The sequence below is a fragment of the Mixophyes fleayi genome, unplaced genomic scaffold, assembly GCF_038048845.1.
Source record: "Mixophyes fleayi isolate aMixFle1 unplaced genomic scaffold, aMixFle1.hap1 Scaffold_171, whole genome shotgun sequence".
In the NCBI taxonomy this organism is placed as follows: domain Eukaryota; kingdom Metazoa; phylum Chordata; class Amphibia; order Anura; family Limnodynastidae; genus Mixophyes; species Mixophyes fleayi.
Window position 1 is genome coordinate 50,001 of NW_027446046.1, and position 5,000 is coordinate 55,000.

Genomic DNA, 5,000 nt, shown 5'->3' on the forward strand with positions numbered 1-5,000 from the left:
TCTCTCTTGTTCCGGCCTCCTTCAATGCTGGTTTTCAGATGTATAAGAGATGTAGGTCAATAGGCAAACAATACCTACAGCCACACCACCCTGAACAAGCCCAATCTCGTCTGATCTTGGAAGCTAAGCAGAGCCAGGCCTGGTTAGTACTTGGATGGGAGACCACCTGGGAATACAAGGTGCTGTAGGCCTTTTTTTCTTCTCTCTTGTTCCGGCTTCCTTCAATGCTGTTTTCTAGATGTATAAGAGATGTAGGTCAATAGGAAAACAATACCTACAGCCACACCACCCTGAACAAGCCCAATCTCGTCTGATCTTGGAAGCTAAGCAGGGACGGGCCTGGTTAGTACTTGGATGGGAGACCACCTGGGAATACCAGGTGCTGTAGGCCTTTTTTTTTTCTCTCTTGTTCCGGCTTCCTTCAATGCTGGTTTTGAGATTATAAGAGATGTAGGTCAATAGGAAACCAAAACCTACAGCTACACATCTCTAAACAAGCCCAATCTCGTTTGATCTTGGAAGCTAAGCAGGGTCAGGCCTGGTTAGTACTTGGATGGGAGACCACCTGGGAATACCAGGTGCTGTAGGCTTTTTTTTTTTCTCTCTTGTTCCGGCTTCCTTCAATGCTGGTTTTTAGATGTATAAGAGATGTAGGTCAATAGGAAACCAATACCTACAGTCACACCACCATGAACAAGCCTGATCTTGGAAGCTAAGCAGAGCCAGGCCTGGTTAGTACTTGGATGCGAGACCACCTGGGGATACCAGGTGCTGTAGGCCCTTTTTTTTTTCTCTCTTGTTCCGACTTCCTTCAATGCTGGTTTTGAGATGTATAAGAGATGTAGGTCAATAGGAAACCAATACTTACAGCCACACCACCCTGAACAAGCCCAATCTCGTCTGATCTTGGAAGCTAAGCAGGGCTGGGCCTGGTTAGTACTTGGATGGGAGACCACCTGGAAATACCAGGTGCTGTAGGCTTTTTTTTTTCTCTCTTGTTCCGGCCTCCTTCAATGCTGGTTTTGAGATGTATAAGAGATGTAGGTCAATAGGAAACCAATACCTACAGCCACACCACCCTGAACAAGCCCAATCTCGTCTGATCTTGGAAGCTAAGCAGAGCCGGTCCTGGTTAGTACTTGGATGGGAGACCACCTGGGAATACCAGGTGCTGTAGGCCTTTTTTTCTTCTCTCTTGTTCCGGCTTCCTTCAATGCTGGTTTCTAGATGTATAAGAGATGTAGGTCAATAGGAAAACAATACCTACAGCCACACCACCCTGAACAAGCCCAATCTTGTCTGATCTTGGAAGCTAAGCAGGGACAGGCCTGGTTAGTACTTGGATGAGAGACCACCTGGGAATACCAGGTGCTGTAGGCCTTTTTTTCTTCTCTCTTGTTCCGGCTTCCTTCAATGCTGGTTTCTAGATGTATAAGAGATGTAGGTCAATAGGAAATCAATACCTACAGCCACACCACCCTGAACAAGCCCAATCTCGTATGATCTTGGAAGCTAAGCAGGGCTGGGCCTGGTTAGTACTTGGATGGGAGACCACCTGGAAATACCAGGTGCTGTAGGCATTTTTTTTCTCTCTTGTTCCGGCCTCCTTCAATGCTGGTTTTGAGATGTATAAGAGATGTAGGTCATTAAGAAGCCAATACCTACAGCCACACCACCCTGAACAAGCCCAATCTCGTCTGATCTTGGAAGCTAAGCAGAGCCGGGCCTGGTTAGTACTTGGATGGGAGACCACCTGGGAATACCAGGTGCTGTAGGCCTTTTTTTCTTCTCTCTTGTTCCGGCTTCCTTCAATGCTGGTTTCTAGATGTATAAGAGATGTAGGTCAATAGGAAAACAATGCCTACAGCCACACCACCCTGAACAACCCCAATCTCATCTGATCTTGGAAGCTAAGCAGGGCTGGGCCTGGTTAGTACTTGGATGGGAGACCACCTGGAAATACCAGGTGCTGTAGGCTTTTTTTTTTCTCTCTTGTTCCGGCCTCCTTCAATGCTGGTTTTGAGATGTATAAGAGATGTAGGTCAATAGGAAAACAATACCTACAGCCACACCACCCTGAACAAGCCCAATCTCGTCTGATCTTGGAAGCTAAGCAGAGCCGGTCCTGGTTAGTACTTGGATGGGAGACCACCTGGGAATACCAGGTGCTGTAGGCCTTTTTTTCTTCTCTCTTGTTCCGGCTTCCTTCAATGCTGGTTTCTAGATGTATAAGAGATGTAGGTCAATAGGAAATCAATACCTACAGCCACACCACCCTGAACAAGCCCAATCTCGTATGATCTTGGAAGCTAAGCAGGGCTGGGCCTGGTTAGTACTTGGATGGGAGACCACCTGGAAATACCAGGTGCTGTAGGCATTTTTTTTCTCTCTTGTTCCGGCCTCCTTCAATGCTGGTTTTGAGATGTATAAGAGATGTAGGTCATTAAGAAGCCAATACCTACAGCCACACCACCCTGAACAAGCCCAATCTCGTCTGATCTTGGAAGCTAAGCAGAGCCGGGCCTGGTTAGTACTTGGATGGGAGACCACCTGGGAATACCAGGTGCTGTAGGCCTTTTTTTCTTCTCTCTTGTTCCGGCTTCCTTCAATGCTGGTTTCTAGATGTATAAGAGATGTAGGTCAATAGGAAAACAATGCCTACAGCCACACCACCCTGAACAAGCCCAATCTCGTCTGATCTTGGAAGCTAAGCAGGGACGGGCCTGGTTAGTACTTGGATGGGAGACCACCTGGGAATACCAGGTGCTGTAGGCCTTTTTTTCTTCTCTCTTGTTCCGGCTTCCTTCAATGCTGGTTTCTAGATGTATAAGAGATGTAGGTCAATAGGAAAACAATACCTACAGCCACACCACCCTGAACAAGCCCAATCTCGTCTGATCTTGGAAGCTAAGCAGGGCTGGGCCTGGTTAGTACTTGGATGGGAGACCACCTGGAAATACCAGGTGCTGTAGGCATTTTTTTTTCTCTCTTGTTCCGGCCTCCTTCAATGCTGGTTTTGAGATGTATAAGAGATTTAGGTCATTAAGAAGCCAATACCTACAGCCACACCACCCTGAACAAGCCCAATCTTGTCTGATCTTGGAAGCTAAGCAGAGCCGGGCCTGGTTAGTACTTGGATGGGAGACCACCTGGGAATACCAGGTGCTGTAGGCCTTTTTTTCTTCTCTCTTGTTCCGGCTTCCTTCAATGCTGGTTTCTAGATGTATAAGAGATGTAGGTCAATAGGAAAACAATGCCTACAGCCACACCACCCTGAACAAGCCCAATCTCGTCTGATCTTGGAAGCTAAGCAGGGACGGGCCTGGTTAGTACTTGGATGGGAGACCACCTGGGAATACCAGGTGCTGTAGGCCTTTTTTTCTTCTCTCTTGTTCCGGCTTCCTTCAATGCTGGTTTCTAGATGTATAAGAGATGTAGGTCAATAGGAAACAAATACCTTCAGCCACACCACCCTGAACAAGCCCAATCTCGTCTGATCTTGGAAGCTAAGCAGGGCTGGGCCTGGTTAGTACTTGGATGGGAGACCACCTGGAAATACCAGGTGCTGTAGGCTTTTTTTTTTCTCTCTTGTTCCGGCCTCCTTCAATGCTGGTTTTCAGATGTATAAGAGATGTAGGTCAATAGTAAACCAATACCTACAGCCACACCACCCTGAACAAGCCCAATCTCGTCTGATCTTGGAAGCTAAGCAGAGCCGGGCCTGGTTAGTACTTGGATGGGAGACCACCTGGGAATACCAGGTGCTGTAGGCCTTTTTTTCTTCTCTCTTGTTCCGGCTTCCTTCAATGCTGTTTTCTAGATGTATAAGAGATGTAGGTCAATAGGAAAACAATACCTACAGCCACACCACCCTGAACAAGCCCAATCTCGTCTGATCTTAGAAGCTAAGCAGGGACGGGCCTGGTTAGTACTTGGATGGGAGACCACCTGGGAATACCAGGTGCTGTAGGCCTTTTTTTTTTCTCTCTTGTTCCGGCTTCCTTCAATGCTGGTTTTGAGATTATAAGAGATGTAGGTCAATAGGAAACCAAAACCTACAGCTACACATCTCTAAACAAGCCCAATCTCGTTTGATCTTGGAAGCTAAGCAGGGTCAGGCCTGGTTAGTACTTGGATGGGAGACCACCTGGGAATACCAGGTGCTGTAGGCTTTTTTTTTTTCTCTCTTGTTCCGGCTTCCTTCAATGCTGGTTTTTAGATGTATAAGAGATGTAGGTCAATAGGAAACCAATACCTACAGTCACACCACCATGAACAAGCCTGATCTTGGAAGCCAAGCAGAGCCAGGCCTGGTTAGTACTTGGATGCGAGACCACCTGGGGATACCAGGTGCTGTAGGCCCTTTTTTTTTTCTCTCTTGTTCCGACTTCCTTCAATGCTGGTTTTGAGATGTATAAGAGATGTAGGTCAATAGGAAACCAATACCTACAGCCACACCACCCTGAACAAGCCTGATCTTGGAAGCTAAGCAGGGCTGGGCCTGGTTAGTACTTGGATGGGAGACCACCTGGAAATACCAGGTGCTGTAGGCTTTTTTTTTTCTCTCTTGTTCCGGCCTCCTTCAATGCTGGTTTTGAGATGTATAAGAGATGTAGGTCAATAGGAAACCAATACCTACAGCCACACCACCCTGAACAAGCCCAATCTCGTCTGATCTTGGAAGCTAAGCAGAGCCAGGCCTGGTTAGTACTTGGATGGGAGACCACCTGGGAATACCAGGTGCTGTAGGCCTTTTTTTCTTCTCTCTTGTTCCGGCTTCCTTCAATGCTGGTTTCTAGATGTATAAGAGATGTAGGTCAATAGGAAAACAATACCTACAGCCACACCACCCTGAACAAGCCCAATCTCGTCTGATCTTGGAAGCTAAGCAGGGACGGGCCTGGTTAGTACTTGGATGGGAGACCACCTGGGAATGCCAGGGGCTGTAGGCCTTTTTTTCTTCTCTCTTGTTCCGGCTTCCTTCAATGCTGGTTTCTAGA

At 47.3% G+C, this 5,000-nt stretch overlaps 14 non-coding genes and 9 pseudogenes across 14 annotated transcripts; all 23 read left to right on the forward strand.

Moving 5' to 3' along the window:
* The first annotated feature begins 72 nt into the window (after positions 1-72).
* LOC142117801 (5S ribosomal RNA) lies at positions 73-191 on the forward strand (annotated as a pseudogene).
* An 81-nt stretch (positions 192-272) lies between these two features.
* On the forward strand, positions 273-391 carry LOC142117778 (5S ribosomal RNA). Its single transcript, XR_012682981.1, has one exon. It is a non-coding gene; the product is annotated as a 5S ribosomal RNA (ribosomal RNA).
* Positions 392-471: 80 nt separating this feature from the next.
* Positions 472-590, forward strand: LOC142117832 (5S ribosomal RNA; annotated as a pseudogene).
* Positions 591-862: 272 nt separating this feature from the next.
* LOC142117497 (5S ribosomal RNA) lies at positions 863-981 on the forward strand. Its single transcript, XR_012682904.1, has one exon. It is a non-coding gene; the product is annotated as a 5S ribosomal RNA (ribosomal RNA).
* Positions 982-1,061: 80 nt separating this feature from the next.
* On the forward strand, positions 1,062-1,180 carry LOC142117574 (5S ribosomal RNA; annotated as a pseudogene).
* An 81-nt stretch (positions 1,181-1,261) lies between these two features.
* LOC142117811 (5S ribosomal RNA) lies at positions 1,262-1,380 on the forward strand (annotated as a pseudogene).
* An 81-nt stretch (positions 1,381-1,461) lies between these two features.
* On the forward strand, positions 1,462-1,580 carry LOC142117535 (5S ribosomal RNA). Its single transcript, XR_012682939.1, has one exon. It is a non-coding gene; the product is annotated as a 5S ribosomal RNA (ribosomal RNA).
* Positions 1,581-1,659: 79 nt separating this feature from the next.
* Positions 1,660-1,778, forward strand: LOC142117434 (5S ribosomal RNA). The gene has a single exon (XR_012682846.1). It is a non-coding gene; the product is annotated as a 5S ribosomal RNA (ribosomal RNA).
* An 81-nt stretch (positions 1,779-1,859) lies between these two features.
* LOC142117692 (5S ribosomal RNA) lies at positions 1,860-1,978 on the forward strand. The gene has a single exon (XR_012682972.1). It is a non-coding gene; the product is annotated as a 5S ribosomal RNA (ribosomal RNA).
* An 80-nt stretch (positions 1,979-2,058) lies between these two features.
* On the forward strand, positions 2,059-2,177 carry LOC142117575 (5S ribosomal RNA; annotated as a pseudogene).
* Positions 2,178-2,258: 81 nt separating this feature from the next.
* On the forward strand, positions 2,259-2,377 carry LOC142117536 (5S ribosomal RNA). The gene has a single exon (XR_012682940.1). It is a non-coding gene; the product is annotated as a 5S ribosomal RNA (ribosomal RNA).
* Positions 2,378-2,456: 79 nt separating this feature from the next.
* LOC142117435 (5S ribosomal RNA) lies at positions 2,457-2,575 on the forward strand. Its single transcript, XR_012682847.1, has one exon. It is a non-coding gene; the product is annotated as a 5S ribosomal RNA (ribosomal RNA).
* Positions 2,576-2,656: 81 nt separating this feature from the next.
* Positions 2,657-2,775, forward strand: LOC142117364 (5S ribosomal RNA). Its single transcript, XR_012682782.1, has one exon. It is a non-coding gene; the product is annotated as a 5S ribosomal RNA (ribosomal RNA).
* Positions 2,776-2,856: 81 nt separating this feature from the next.
* LOC142117465 (5S ribosomal RNA) lies at positions 2,857-2,975 on the forward strand. The gene has a single exon (XR_012682874.1). It is a non-coding gene; the product is annotated as a 5S ribosomal RNA (ribosomal RNA).
* Positions 2,976-3,055: 80 nt separating this feature from the next.
* On the forward strand, positions 3,056-3,174 carry LOC142117587 (5S ribosomal RNA; annotated as a pseudogene).
* Positions 3,175-3,255: 81 nt separating this feature from the next.
* Positions 3,256-3,374, forward strand: LOC142117376 (5S ribosomal RNA). The gene has a single exon (XR_012682793.1). It is a non-coding gene; the product is annotated as a 5S ribosomal RNA (ribosomal RNA).
* Positions 3,375-3,455: 81 nt separating this feature from the next.
* Positions 3,456-3,574, forward strand: LOC142117542 (5S ribosomal RNA). Its single transcript, XR_012682945.1, has one exon. It is a non-coding gene; the product is annotated as a 5S ribosomal RNA (ribosomal RNA).
* Positions 3,575-3,654: 80 nt separating this feature from the next.
* LOC142117437 (5S ribosomal RNA) lies at positions 3,655-3,773 on the forward strand. The gene has a single exon (XR_012682849.1). It is a non-coding gene; the product is annotated as a 5S ribosomal RNA (ribosomal RNA).
* Positions 3,774-3,854: 81 nt separating this feature from the next.
* Positions 3,855-3,973, forward strand: LOC142117504 (5S ribosomal RNA). Its single transcript, XR_012682911.1, has one exon. It is a non-coding gene; the product is annotated as a 5S ribosomal RNA (ribosomal RNA).
* An 80-nt stretch (positions 3,974-4,053) lies between these two features.
* On the forward strand, positions 4,054-4,172 carry LOC142117833 (5S ribosomal RNA; annotated as a pseudogene).
* A 272-nt stretch (positions 4,173-4,444) lies between these two features.
* Positions 4,445-4,553, forward strand: LOC142117274 (5S ribosomal RNA; annotated as a pseudogene).
* An 80-nt stretch (positions 4,554-4,633) lies between these two features.
* Positions 4,634-4,752, forward strand: LOC142117615 (5S ribosomal RNA; annotated as a pseudogene).
* An 81-nt stretch (positions 4,753-4,833) lies between these two features.
* On the forward strand, positions 4,834-4,952 carry LOC142117511 (5S ribosomal RNA). The gene has a single exon (XR_012682917.1). It is a non-coding gene; the product is annotated as a 5S ribosomal RNA (ribosomal RNA).
* Positions 4,953-5,000: the final 48 nt, after the last annotated feature.